General features: G+C 38.4%; 1 protein-coding gene across 2 annotated transcripts in view; it reads left to right on the top strand.

Moving 5' to 3' along the window:
* Positions 1-15,988, top strand: part of LOC135571094 (NACHT, LRR and PYD domains-containing protein 12-like) — a 151,878-nt gene that overhangs the window by 25,932 nt on the left and 109,958 nt on the right. The gene's annotated exons all lie outside the window — the stretch shown is intronic.

Consider the following 15,988-nt stretch of genomic DNA (forward strand, 5'->3'; position numbering starts at 1 on the left):
TACACACACACACCTAATCTCTCTCTCTCTTTTCTTCTTTCTCTCTCTCTTTTTTTTCTTCTCTCTTCTCTCTCTTTTCTCTTCTCTTCTCTCTTTCTCTCTTCTCTTCTCTCCCTCTCTATTGTCAAACTGTTTTATAATTTAATTTGTTTCATGTTTTTCTCTCTTTTTGATGTATTTGTCTACGAGTTTATATATGTTTACAAGCAGCAAGGGGAAGATATTAGAATAGGGTTAGGGTATAATAACATATTGGGGAAGATATCAGAATAGGGTTAGGGTTAGGGTATAATAACATATTGGGGAAGATATCAGAATAGGGTTAGGGTATAATAACATACTGGGGAAGATATCAGAATAGGGTTAGGGTTAGGGTATAATAACATATTGGGGAAGATATCAGAATAGGGTTGGGGTTGGGGCATAATAACATATTGGGGAAGATATCAGAATAGGGTTAGGGTATAATAACATACTGGGGAAGATATCAGAATAGGGTTAGGGTTAGGGTATAATAACATATTGGGGAAGATATCAGAATAGGGTTAGGGTATAATAACATACTGGGGAAGATATCAGAATAGGGTTAGGGTTAGGGTATAATAACATATTGGGGAAGATATCAGAATAGGGTTGGGGTATAATAACATATTGGGGAAGATATCAGAATAGGGTTAGGGTTGGGGTATAATAACATATTGGGGAAGATATCAGAATAGGGTTGGGGTATAATAACATATTGGGGAAGATATCAGAATAGGGTTAGGGTATAATAACATATTGGGGAAGATATCAGAATAGGGTTAGGGTTGGGGTATAATAACATATTGGGGAAGATATCAGAATAGGGTTAGGGTATAATAACATACTGGGGAAGATATCAGAATAGGGTTAGGGTTGGGGTATAATAACATATTGGGGAAGATATCAGAATAGGGTTAGGGTATAATAACATACTGGGGAAGATATCAGAATAGGGTTAGGGTTGGGGTATAATAACATATTGGGGAAGATATCAGAATAGGGTTAGGGTATAATAACATATTGGGGAAGATATCAGAATAGGGTTAGGGTATAATAACATACTGGGGAAGATATCAGAATAGGGTTAGGGTTGGGGTATAATAACATATTGGGGAAGATATCAGAATAGGGTTAGGGTATAATAACATACTGGGGAAGATATCAGAATAGGGTTGGGGTATAATAACATATTGGGGAAGATATCAGAATAGGGTTAGGGTATAATAACATATTGGGGAAGATATCAGAATAGGGTTAGGGTATAATAACATATTGGGGAAGATATCAGAATAGGGTTAGGGTATAATAACATATTGGGGAAGATATCAGAATAGGGTTAGGGCATAATAACATATTGGGGAAGATATCAGAATAGGGTTAGGGTATAATAACATATTGGGGAAGATATCAGAATAGGGTTAGGGCATAATAACATATTGGGGAAGATATCAGAATAGGGTTAGGGCATAATAACATATTGGGGAAGATATCAGAATAGGGTTGGGGTATAATAACATATTGGGGAAGATATCAGAATAGGGTTGGGGTATAATAACATATTGGGGAAGATATCAGAATAGGGTTGGGGTATAATAACATATTGGGGAAGATATCAGAATAGGGGCATTGGGGCATAATAACATATTGTATGGAATACATTTGTACTGTAGTGAAGCCGTCTCTAGAGTAATGCAAGTTTTCTTTCATGATCATGTGAAATGTCAATTGCTATGGAAAAAATAAATACAAATAAAAATCAATGGAAATGCTGGGATGTGTTTTTCATAGATGTTAAAGGTAAGTATGATGCAACTCTGACAGTGATTCCATATGGATTACAATTATGCTCATGAGTATTAAGGACGCACTACATGTTTCACACATTGACACTCAAACATGCAAATTGGCAGAATTATTATTTATTTGAACAGTACACATTATAGTCTCTTATACAGACATTGTACACACTCTCACTAAATCACATCCATCATCATACACAATATCATACACATCAACCTGCTCAGATTTACTACACACAATACCTTGTCTCAATTTGCTAACATCTGTGTCTCACAGGCAAACAGGCAATAAACAAATAGAACCTTCTTCTTTCTTTAATTCAAAAATTCTAAATATCAGACATTTTGAAAGCTCTAGTTTTGCCCTTCATAAGACCTCTGATGGCAGTAACTTTACAGGCATTAATTATGGTAAATTATGACTGAGAATAGTATCTAGTTATGGTAAGGGGTGAAATAAGTATAGTTAGTTATAATTGTAACGGTTTAGCAGATTATAAAAAAAGAAGATCAGTCTTTACGTGGCTAAAAGAAAAGGAATATGACATAAACTGTTTACAGGAAACTCACTCTACATCCTGAGATGAAGTTGTGTGGAAAAATGATTGTCGAAATAACTTTCTGTCATGGACAAAGGAACTCAAAGGGTGCGATGATATTAATTATCAAAAATGTCGATCTGAATGTGCAAATAGTCAAGAATGATTCACAAGGAAGGTGGATCCTTTTGAATATGAAAGTGGAGAAAAAGAGATTTGGCTCAATAATCGATATGGTCCAAATCAGGAAACTATCATCACCGTATCCATAAGGTAATAACTCTACAAACTATCATCACCGTGTCCATAAGGTAATAACTCTACAAACTATCATCACCCATAAGGTAATAACTCTACAAACTATCATCACCGTGTCCATAAGGTAATAACTCTACAAACTATCATCACCCATAAGGTAATAACTCTACAAACTATCATCACCGTGTCCATAAGGTAATAACTCTACAAACTATCATCACCGTGTCCATAAGGTAATAACTCTACAAACTATCATCACCGTCACAAACCATATCAGGTAATAACTCTACAAACTATCATCACCCATAAGGTAATAACTCTACAAACCATCATCACCGTGTCCATAAGGTAATAACTCTACAAACTATCATCACCGTGTCCATAAGGTAATAACTCTACAAACTATCATCACCCATAAGGTAATAACTCTACAAACTATCATCACCGTGTCCATAAGGTAATAACTCTACAAACTATCATCACCGTGTCCATAAGGTAATAACTCTACAAACTATCATCACCCATAAGGTAATAACTCTACAAACCATCATCACCGTGTCCATAAGGTAATCACTCTACAAACTATCATCACAGTGTCCATAAGGTAATAACTCTACAAACTATCATCACCGTGTCCATAAGGTAATAACTCTACAAACTATCATCACCCTTAAGGTAATAACTCTACAAACTATCATCACCGTGTCCATAAGGTAATAACTCTACAAACTATCATCACAGTGTCCATAAGGTAATAACTCTACAAACTATCATCATCGTGTCCATAAGGTAATAACTCTACAAACTATCATCATCGTGTCCATAAGGTAATAACTCTACAAACTATCATCACCCATAAGGTAATAACTCTACAAACTATCATCACCGTGTCCATAAGGTAATAACTCTACAAACTATCATCACCGTGTCCATAAGGTAATAACTCTACAAACTATCATCACCCATAAGGTAATAACTCTACAAACTATCATCATCGTGTCCATAAGGTAATAACTCTACAAACTATCATCACCCATAAGGTAATAACTCTACAAACTATCATCATCGTGTCCATAAGGTAATAACTCTACAAACTATCATCACCCATAAGGTAATAACTCTACAAACTATCATCACCGTGTCCATAAGGTAATAACTCTACAAACTATCATCACCGTGTCCATAAGGTAATAACTCTACAAACTATCATCACCGTGTCCATAAGGTAATAACTCTACAAACTATCATCACCGTGTCCATAAGGTAATACCTCTACAAACTATCATCACAGTGTCCACGAGATAATAACTCTACAAACTATCATCACCGTGTCCATAAGGTAATAACTCTACAAACTATCATCACCGTGTCCATAAGGTAATAACTCTACAAACTATCATCACCCATAAGGTAATAACTCTACAAACTATCATCACCGTGTCCATAAGGTAATAACTCTACAAACTATCATCACCGTGTCCATAAGGTAATAACTCTACAAACTATCATCACCCATAAGGTAATCACTCTACAAACTATCATCATCGTGTCCATAAGGTAATCACTCTACAAACTATCATCACTGTGTCCATAAGGTAATAACTCTACAAACTATCATCACAGTGTCCATAAGGTAATACCTCTACAAACTATCATCACCGTGTCCATAAGGTAATACCTCTACAAACTATCATCACAGTGTCCACGAGATAATAACTCTACAAACTATCATCACCGTGTCCATAAGGTAATAACTCTACAAACTATCATCACCGTGTCCATAAGGTAATAACTCTACAAACTATCATCACCCATAAGGTAATAACTCTACAAACTATCATCACCGTGTCCATAAGGTAATAACTCTACAAACTATCATCACCGTGTCCATAAGGTAATAACTCTACAAACTATCATCACCCATAAGGTAATCACTCTACAAACTATCATCATCGTGTCCATAAGGTAATACCTCTACAAACTATCATCACCGTGTCCATAAGGTAATCACTCTACAAACTATCATCACAGTGTCCATAAGGTAATACCTCTACAAACTATCATCACCGTGTCCATAAGGTAATAACTCTACAAACTATCATCACCCTTAAGGTAATAACTCTACAAACTATCATCACCGTGTCCATAAGGTAATAACTCTACAAACTATCATCACCATGTCCATAAGGTAATAACTCTACAAACTATCATCACCGTGTCCATAAGGTAATAACTCTACAAACTATCATCACCATGTCCATAAGGTAATAACTCTACAAACTATCATCATCGTGTCCATAAGGTAATAACTACAAACTATCATCACCGTGTCCATAAGGTAATAACTGTTAGTGGAATTTCTAAATTCCTATATGTTTTATAGCCAAAACCAAATTCGCACTCGCTCTAGTTCATTAATGAGGTGTAAGTTCATTAATTATGCATGAAGTAGATCGAGACCAGTCTTAAAAGCCAGGTAAACAGCGTTCAATTCAAGTGAGTACTAACCACATACACATTTTTCCACAGGTTATAAACTGAAAATGACATCATCAGTTTCCCACACTCTCTCTGATTCCCACAATAGCCCAGTGTTTTCAGGTCCAGAGATGTCTTCTACTCCCCTCATAACCCAGACATTCCAATCTGTCTAAAAGATATATTCTCCTCCACAAATGGTACATCAAGGACCATTCTTATCGGTCAGAAAAGATACATCATCCCTCTCCCTTAAACCTCCCACGAGGTACAGACAATTAATTTGTTTTGCTTACATCTTCAGTAACAGCTTAACCAAGAACCCATACATGTCATACCATAACATAATAGTATTAGAATAATTGGTTCTAATTGAAATGTATACATTATTAATCATTTCAACTATAATTTCCTCCAACACCATGTTCAACTATAATTTCCTCCAACAATCCTCCCTTTGATTAAATATTATACATTCAAATCTACATCTTAGTTTTATTAACATATTAACCTACTAATAACTAAGCTTATTATAAAGGTTTATCAGATTATCATATGAATAGACACATAACCAACATTATTATAAATGTTTATCCGACTCTTCACCCATCATTAATCAAATCTAACCTTAACTCCAACTGTTTTTAAACCTACATCAGAATCATAACTCTTCTTTCAGGATTTCCGTTACAACCTTAATTCAAAAAACAGTTTAATCATTGAAACAAATTACAATCTAATTCCCCTTCATCTCAGCACTAGTCTCATCAAACATAAATTCCCCACAAATGAAAGATCCAGATTCGTCCACTTCCTCTGTAGACATGCCTTCAGTCCTCCACAGGTCAGAACCTGGAATCGGCCCATACCGCACCATCTGTTGTGTCATTGATCTCTCCAGAGTCCTGGAAACAAGGCCTCGCACACAGGGAATTAGACAACATCCGCATAAAACTAAAACATTCACACAGGTGAATGTAGCCCATAACACAGCATTTTTCCATACACACTGTCAATTTAGTTCAGAGAAGTATCCACCCCAGAGTTTCTGCCAACCTGTGAGCCAGGGTGGTCAAACCAGCTGAGGCTTCGGTCACTGATTCGTCCGGAGCTCTGTTATTTGGGATGTAAGCACAAACATGGTCCTGATTATCACGCCTACTTATCCCTTTTCAGCCATTAACATATCTAATGCAATTCTATTCTGTCAGGCCTTCCAGCTGGTTGCTTCAGCCTGTTCTACAAAACCTTTAATAACACCTCTGGTATACCTGCTAAAGCGCTGCTGATTATCATAAATATAATTAATCCAGTCCACGTTCTTGTGAGAGTAGAGCCCGGAAATGCTTAACTCTAATCCTGCTAGGATCTGATTTCTTGCTTTGACTCATCTGGCACCTCCTGGAACCCCAATGTTATCAATGTATACCTTGTCATCAAATGACCCAGATGGAGTGCTTCTCTTTTCCCGTTTAGATAACTTCATGTCCTGGTGTCTGAATGAGTGTAAAAGACATCCCCAACGCACATGACCCCACGCAACCACTAGATGTCTGGCCCAGTTTTACCTTATTGAAATCCCCAGAGTTCAACCAGCCTGTCAAATCAGACATGGTCTCGTCAGTGGTCATATTCTCTGCCCTATTGCAAGTACTAACTTCCCCCACGTATTTCCCATGTGTACCGTACCGGGCCAGACAGTAATATTCTCCTCATGTCACTGTAAAGGGAGGAAGTCTTGATTTAAGGGGAACCTGGGGATATAAATAGTGCAAATCAATACAACTGTTTTTATCTGGCATTCCTGCTTTCATGAACAGCTTTACCATACCGACCCAAACTCCTCTACCCAGAACCATACTAGAGTGTCGACCAAGACCTGGTCATCTCCCTACCACAACCCTTGATCCTCCTTCATTTCTATTTAAAGGGTTAAGCGTATCTTTATGCCACTCTACTCTACCTTCTTCCATACTGGGTGAGTGGATTCATATAGCCCTCTCTCCCCATGAGCTATGACCTGTGTCCACGATCAATATGGGAACCTGCACCGGTGAATGCACCAATTTGTAAGTCGCTCTGGATAAGAGCGTCTGCTAAATGACTTAAATGTAAATGTAAATGTATTTTGGAACAAAATCCTCACCGTCTAAACCATGGGTCAAATTACCACTCTCCGCATATCTAGTAGGACGTGCTGTATCAGGAATATGTCACCCACGATAAGACAGCTCAGACGAACAGCTTCCATGTGAAGCCCCACCCTTTCCCCTAGAACACATCGCCTAGCAAGAGCCAGACACATCTTCACTTCTATGAACAACAACAGTGAGGAAAGGACAGGTAAAGTATTTTTCATTCGAGAGATGGCCCCCAGAATTCTGTTAATTCCAGTTCTCCTCTCGAACTCTGTTATTGTTCGACAGTGCAATGTGCCTTACCCACCCGCAGTGCATTTACATTTACATTTAAGTCATTTAGCAGACGCTCTTATCCAGAGCGACTTACAAAGTGCGATATGAACCGGTAGCTCTTTCAGCTAGCTGTCACCAGGAGTCCTTGGTATGGTCCCCCCAACAGGCCTATGGGACTGGATTGAGTGACTTCACCTGTAGTTCACCTGTAGTGCATAAAATCTTGGACATACAGATTTGGTTAACAAACAGTTTCTCATTTGTTCTGTTTATTATCTAAAAAAAAATTGTATCAGTTAATTATCCCGTAGGTCACATCCTATTCTAGAACACAATTTACCCATCCCCCCTTTGTTACCTGGCTCTGCCCGGGTAACAACCTTACCTACTCTAAATAATGACTTAGGTAAGATTAGTATATTATCTTTCTGTTCTGACATTATCATTTAGGAGTTCCCCTTTCATTTTCCACATGTCCAATTCTCCCTTTTGTCTCCATTCAGTAACTGTTATCTTTGCCTGTCCTGGCTCCCCTTCTAAAACTTCTCCTCTCTGCTCTCCAACCTTCAAGGTCTCTGCAGTGCGGGGGAGGGCTCTTCTGTCTGCCTTTTCCCCTATCTGTCTGTAGCTCTGTTTCTCATGTTTCCAAATTTGAACTACATGTCTCACTGTTTGGCTTTATCTAAACTCATGGATTTTCTTTTAGAAAAACATGTCTATGGTGGCAATTTCTAAAGTCCTTATATAGGTTAAATAAACCTAACCTATTAATCCTAACGATAATCTTAAATCATCACAGATGTCCTATATTCCTGTTAAATGTAATACTATTTAAAAACTTATAATAATCAATCAAGGTCTAATAAATGCTAACCATATTAAAAATCCTTCCTACACTAACAAGCCCTCTCCTTCGGGGACCCTCAGTATTCTATCTGACAATAACATGGATTTCATATGTGTTGCAAAGTGTGGAATAAACCTTTGGTCATGGAAAACAGAGTAAAGCAGAGCAAAGCATTATTATAAACCCTCTGGTCCTCTCAGCTACAACTATCCTGCACCAGGTGGGCACCATTGCCACCCTTCACAACAGGGAGAACAAACATACATGGGTAATCCTCATCCTCCCCTGAAAGCATGCTTCAGTATAAGCATCTCCAACTGGAGCATCAAGCAAAGGCATCATGCCTGAAGCCTTCACCACATCTGTAACAGACTTCTTAAAACACGGTATGATGCAAGCAGCACAACACATCAATAACAAAAATACAAGAATTAGGGTCAGAAATCCAGTAACCACCATACCAGTGTACTTACCAAACCAGGCTCCCAACCAAGAGAACAGTCCAGACTCCTCCACCCCCGCCATGGTCCTCATCTCAGCAGATAGTGCATCAAGCTCATTAAGGGCCTTAGATATACTACCATCTGGACTGGTGTTATTAGGAATATACGTGCAACATTGTTCACCGAACATCTTGCAGACGCCCCCCTGACTGGCAAGAAGCATATCCAAAGCAAGTCTATTCTGTCTGGCAACCCTAGATGTGGCCTCAAGCTGTTCAGCCATAGCAGTGAGTGCATCACGGGAGTAATTCACAAAACGCTGTTGATTATAGTAGATATAATTAATCCATGCAGTCTGTCTAGCATCCACTATGGCTGGACCCATAATAGGTAGTAAGTGCCAGAGTCCATCATTCCTACCCAGGGCCTGAAACTCATGAGGAACCCCCACTGGCACCCCCAACAGGTTAGTGTGTACGTCAACTACATCCTCTGTCCATGGAGCAATACGTCTATGTGTCCCATGGGATGGAATGTTTTCAGGTCCCCTGGATACAGAACCCAACAGCTGTTCAGCAGTAACATCAATGGTCAGTGGAATTACCAAACTGGTCAGAGCACACGTACCTTGCCAGTCTCCTCTAAGAATGGGTCTCAGCACTCTTTTGGTCCACAAATCCACCACACATCAGCCAGATCACTAGTTTGGTTTAGGCCTGTAACTGGCCAAGTAGAATTAATGGGTATGTTACTACTGCAATCAGCTTCAGGCAATCTCCCATAATCAATGCCATTACCTGTACCCGTGATGCAACTGTAATTGCCCCCATATGCCTTAACACCCCAAGGGGCCCGATGAGGAGGTACTGTAGGAAACACAAGGCTCAAAGAGGAACAGAGAGTTGAATTGGGCTGAACCTGGTAAAAACCTCTCAGAATACACAACCACCCCTCTCCTTCTCCTATGGTAAATGGGTGTAGCCAGAACAGGTCTAGCATGACCAATGTTTCATGTAACTCATGCAGTCCTTTCTTTTCAGGGTTTTAGCTGTATACCTCATATAAGAAAGCCACAAATTGTCCCTACCATCAAAACCAGTCTCAGTGCCTAATTACCTAAAGTTGCATTACAAAAGTATTTAACAAGTGTTTTGTGAAAGTTTATCGTCTGGGACTCTTTTTAATTAAAAAAAATGACGTTACGTTATAAAACGTTATTTTTTTTCCTTGATCACACAGTCTTCATAGATCGATATCTAGGCTTTATATGGACCGATTTAATCGGAAAAAAGATCCAATAGTGATGTTTATGGGACATCTAGGAGTGCCAACAAAGAAGATGGTCAAAGGTAATGAATGTTTTATATTTTATTTGTCGTTTTCTTTGTGCACGCCGACTAGGTGCAAAATTATTTTGTTTCTTCCCTGTCCTGTTGGTCTTTTGGGGTGTTACATGCTATCAGATAATAGCTTCTCATGCTTTACAATACCAAATCAAAAGCATTTTAAAAATATGACTTGTTGCCTGGATTCACAACGAGTGTCAAGCTTTAATTCTAACTACGCTGCATGTGTATTTTAATGAACGTTTGAGTTTTAACTAGTACTATTAGCATTTAGCGTAAAACTAGTGCATTTGCATTTCCAGATGTCAGATGGGACAGTCACAATAAAATCAATAGGTCATAAATCTTTATGGAGGTCTGACAGTTATCTTTGTTATGCTCCACTTTAAAATTTTCACTAAAAAAAATCATTTAAATCTTTATGGAGGTCTGACAGTTATCTCTGTTATGGCCACTATTCTCCCTCAATCATTTAAATCTATATGGAGGTCTGACACTTTATCTTTTTACACTCCTAACTAGCATTTTCACTCAATCATTTAAATCTCAAAAGTGAAGGTCTAAACCTAATGTTATTCTCTTTATCAAATCCACTATTCTCACTCAATCATTTAAATCTATATGAACATGGTCTAGATACAGTTATCTTTGTTAAGAAATCCACTATTCTCCCTCAATCATTTAAATAAATATGGAGGTCTCTCATGGTTCTCTTTATGCTCCACTATTCTGCCCTCAATCATTTAAATGTTTTGGAAGTCTGACATTAAAAAAAAATCTTTGTTATGCTATTCTCACTCAATCATTTAAATCTATCTGGAGGTCTGACAAAGAAGATGGAAAAAGTTATCTCAATAGTGATGTTTATGCTCCACTATTCTCACTCAATCATGTTTTAAATCTATATGGAGGTCTGACAGTTATCTCTGTTTATGCTCCACTATTCTTTTGGGGTCAATCATTTAAATCTATATGGAGCATTTTAAAGTTATCTTTGTTGCCTGGATTCCACTATTCTCCCTCAATCATTTAAATCTTTGAGGTCTGACAGTTCTCTGTTATGCATTTGCCAGATGTCTATTCTCCTCAATCATTTAAATCTATATGGAAGTCTGACAGTAATCTTTGTTATGCTATTCTCACTCAATCATTTAAATCTATATGGAGGTCTGACAGTTATCTCTGTTATGCTCCACTATTCTCCCTCAATCATTTAAATCTATATGGAGGTCTGACAGTTATCTCTGTTATGCTCCACTATTCTCACTCAATCATTTAAATCTATATGGAGGTCTGACAGTTATCTTTGTTATGCTCCACTATTCTCCCTCAATCATTTAAATCTATATGGAGGTCTGACAGTTATCTCTGTTATGCTCCACTATTCTCCCTCAATCATTTAAATCTATATGGAGGTCTGACAGTTATCTTTGTTATGCTCCACTATTCTCACTCAATCATTTAAATCTATATGGAGGTCTGACAGTTATCTCTGTTATGCTCCACTATTCTCCCTCAATCATTTAAATCCTAATGTTGTGCATCTCTGGTTTCTTCTCAGTTTTTCTAGAGTTTTTACTATTCTTGTTAATCTCGTACTCAATCAAACAGGCTATTTCTGTTAACATCCTGGACACTACCCTTACTGACCATAGATCTGTTTATATTGACATTACACTGTTGTATCTCTGATAATGGCCCTTACTGATCATAGATCTGTTTATACTGACATTACACTGTTTATCTCTGATAATGGCCCTTACTGATCATAGAGCTGTTTATACTGACATTACACTGTTTATCTCTGATAATGGCCCTTACTGATCATAGAGCTGTTTATATTGACATTACACTGTTTATCTCTGATAATGGCCCTTACTGATCATAGAGCTGTTTATATTGACATTACACTGTTGTATCTCTGATAATGGCCCTTACTGATCATAGAGCATCCTATTGACATTACACTGTTTATCTCTGATAATTAAAACATGAGTTGGTCCAGATGGAGATAAACAATGTAATTATAACACTTCAGGAACAAGAGCTGTTGAATTACAATTACACTGTTTAACTCTGATAATGGTTGGAAAATATGCAAGAAAACATGAGAGTATTGTTTGCTCAAGACCAGGAGAACTGAAGAAGAGCTGTTTACAAAGATCACCTATCTTGTTCAAAAGCCTTTTGAAAGTATTTCAGAGGAGGATACATCTGTTCTGTTTGATCTACAACACCAGTTGGATGATATGTATAAACTGAAAGCAGACAGAACCTTAGTCAGATGTAGGTAGAAATGGAGGAGGGTGGACAAAATTAATCCATTTTTTTTCAGTTAAGAAAAACACCCTCTAAAAATAATAAAATTCAGCATTTAAATATGACTGGTCTCATCACAGATGACCCCACATTAATCTACATCTTTAGTTGCATCTTCTACAGTATTGTGAGGTGTCCTCATCTTCTACAGTATTGTGAGGTGTCCTCGTCTTCTACAGTATTGTGAGGTGTCCTCATCTTCTACAGTATCGTGAGGTGTCCTCATCTTCTACAGTGTTGTGAGTATTGTGTCCTCATCTTCTACAGTATTGTGAGGTGTCCTCATCTTCTACAGTATTGTGAGGTGTCCTCATCTTCTACAGTATTGTGAGGTGTCCTCATCTTCTACAGTATTGTGAGGTGTCCTCATCTTCTACAGTATTGTGAGGTGTCCTCATCTTCTACAGTATTGTGAGGTGTCCTCATCTTCTACAGTATTGTGAGGTGTCCTCATCTTCTACAGTATTGTGAGGTGTCCTCATCTTCTACAGTATTGTGAGGTGTCCTCATCTTCTACAGTATTGTGAGGTGTCCTCATCTTCTACAGTATTGTGAGGTGTCCTCATCTTCTACAGTATTGTGAGGTGTCCTCATCTTCTACAGTATTGTGAGGTGTCCTCATCTTCTACAGTATTGTGAGGTGTCCTCATCTTCTACAGTATTGTGAGGTGTCCTCATCTTCTACAGTATTGTGAGGTGTCCTCATCTTCTACAGTATTGTGAGGTGTCCTCATCTTCTACAGTATTGTGAGGTGTCCTCATCTTCTACAGTATTGTGAGGTGTCCTCATCTTCTACAGTATTGTGAGGTGTCCTCATCTTCTACAGTTTGTGAGGTGTCCTCATCTTCTACAGTATTGTGGGTGTCCTCAAATCAGTTTGTGAGGTGTCCTCATCAGGGAACAGTATTGTGAGGTGAATCTTCTACAGTATAGGTGTCCACATCTTCTTATTCTAGGTGTCCTCATCTTTACAAAATAATGAGGTGTCCTCATCTGGGACAGATGGTGTCCTCATCTTCTACAGTATTGTGAGGTGTCCTCATCTTCTACATTATTGTGAGGTGTCCTCAGAACAGTATTTGAGGTGTCCTCATCTTTACAGTATTGTGAGGTGTCCTCCTGGGATTGTCTGGGGATGAAATCAGTTGGTGATCTGCAGGGAACAGTGTGATGAAACTGATTACAGAACATCATTTATTCTATTTCTGTAAAATGGAGGTCTCCTGGGACTGATGGTGTATCTGCTGAGTTTTACACAACTGTTTACAGAACAGTTAGTCCCTTTTCTGTTGGAGGTCTCCTGGGACTGATGGTGTATCTGCTGAGTTTTACACAACTGATTACAGAACAGTTAGTCCCTTTTCTGGAGGTCTCCTGGGACTGATGGGTCTCCTGGGACTGATGGTGTATCTGCTGAGTTTTACACAACTGTTTACAGAACAGTTAGTCCCTTTTCTGTTGGAGTGTCCTGGGACTGATGGTGTATCTGCTGAGTTTTACACAACTGTTTACAGAACAGTTAGTCCCTTTTCTGTTGGAGGTCTCCTGGGACTGATGGTGTATCTGCTGAGTTTTACACAACTGATTACAGAACAGTTAGTCCCTTTTCTGTTGGAGGTCTCCTGGGACTGATGGTATATCTGCTGAGTTTTACACAACTGATTACAGAACAGTTAGTCCCTTTTCTGTTGGAGGTCTCCTGGGACTGATGGTGTATCTGCTGAGTTTTACACAACTGTTTACAGAACAGTTAGTCCCTTTTCTGTTGGAGGTCTTTTCTGAAACTTTGATGGTGTATCTGCTGAGTTTGACACAGGTCTGTTTACAGAACAGTCCCTAGTTTCTCCAGGTCTTTACATTGTAAATTGGTCTCCCTTTTGACTCCAATTACATTGTAAATAATGCTCTCCCTCCCAGTTTGACTCCAGGTCTGATTACATTGTAAATAATGCTCTCCCTCCCAGTCTGACTCCAGGTCTGATTACATTGTAAATAATGCTCTCCCTCCCAGTTTGACTCCAGGTCTGATTACAATGTAAATAATGCTCTCCCTCCCAGTTTGACTCCAGGTCTGATTACATTGTAAATAATGCTCTCCCTCCCAGTTTGACTCCAGGTCTGATTACATTGTAAATAATGCTCTCCCTCCCAGTCTGACTCCAGGTCTGATTACATTGTAAATAATGCTCTCCCTCCCAGTTTGACTCCAGGTCTGATTACATTGTAAATAATGCTCTCCCTCCCAGTTTGACTCCAGGTCTGATTACATTGTAAATAATGCTCTCCTCCCAGTTTGACTCCAGGTCTGATTACATTGTAAATAATGCTCTCCCTCCCAGTTTGACTCCAGGTCTGATTACATTGTAAATAATGCTCTCCCTCCCAGTTTGACTCCAGGTCTGATTACATTGTAAATAATGCTCTCCCTCCCAGTCTGACTCCAGGTCTGATTACATTGTAAATAATGCTCTCCCTCCCAGTTTGACTCCAGGTCTGATTACATTGTAAATAATGCTCTCCCTCCCAGTTTGACTAAAGCTCTGATTACATTCATCCATAAGCCTAAGAAAGACTTGCTTCTCCTCGATAATTGGCATCCAGTCTGTCTGCTCAACGACTACAAATATTAGCTTCTATATTTGCAAAAATAATGAAAGCGATATTGGACGTAATTACAGAGGAGACCCAATCTGTCTTCATGAGGAACAGACATATGTTACAGACTGTGTGATAGACATATGTTACAGACTGTGTGATAGACATATGTTACAGACTGTGTGATAGACATATGTTACAGACTGTGTGATAGACATATGTTACAGACTGTGTGATAGACATATGTTACAGACTGTGTGATAGACATATGTTACAGACTGTGTGATAGACATATGTTACAGACTGTGTGATAGACATATGTTACAGACTGTGTGATAGACATATGTTACAGACTGTGTGATAGACATATGTTACAGACTGTGTGATAGACATATGTTACAGACTGTGTGATAGACATATGTTACAGACTGTGTGATAGACATATGTTACAGACTGTGTGAATCCCTCTATCTGCAAAATATTCCACTTAAGGAAAATGTAACATACCTTGGGATTACCATATCTAAGGATCAACAGAAAATATGCTCATTCAATGTGTGTACTTATTATTGAAGAAAATAAACGAAAAGAAGTTGAACCAATGGTTGCAGAGGGATTTATCCTGAAAGGTTGAGTGTTGCTTTCTAAAGATGAAGTTATTTAGATCTACTTCCAGATCTACTTCCAGATCTACTTCCAGATCTACTTCCAGATCTACTTACAGATCTACTTACAGATCTACTTACAGATCTACTTCCAGATCTACTTCCAGATCTACTTCCAGATCTATTTCCAGATCAACTTCCAGATCTACTTTCAGATCTACTTTCAGATCTACTTCCAGATCTACTTCCAGATCTGCTTCCAGATCTACTTCCAGATCTACTTATAGATCTACTTCCAGATCTACTTATAGATCTACTTC

Source organism: Oncorhynchus nerka, unplaced genomic scaffold, assembly GCF_034236695.1.
Source record: "Oncorhynchus nerka isolate Pitt River unplaced genomic scaffold, Oner_Uvic_2.0 unplaced_scaffold_772, whole genome shotgun sequence".
In the NCBI taxonomy this organism is placed as follows: Eukaryota; Metazoa; Chordata; class Actinopteri; order Salmoniformes; family Salmonidae; genus Oncorhynchus; species Oncorhynchus nerka.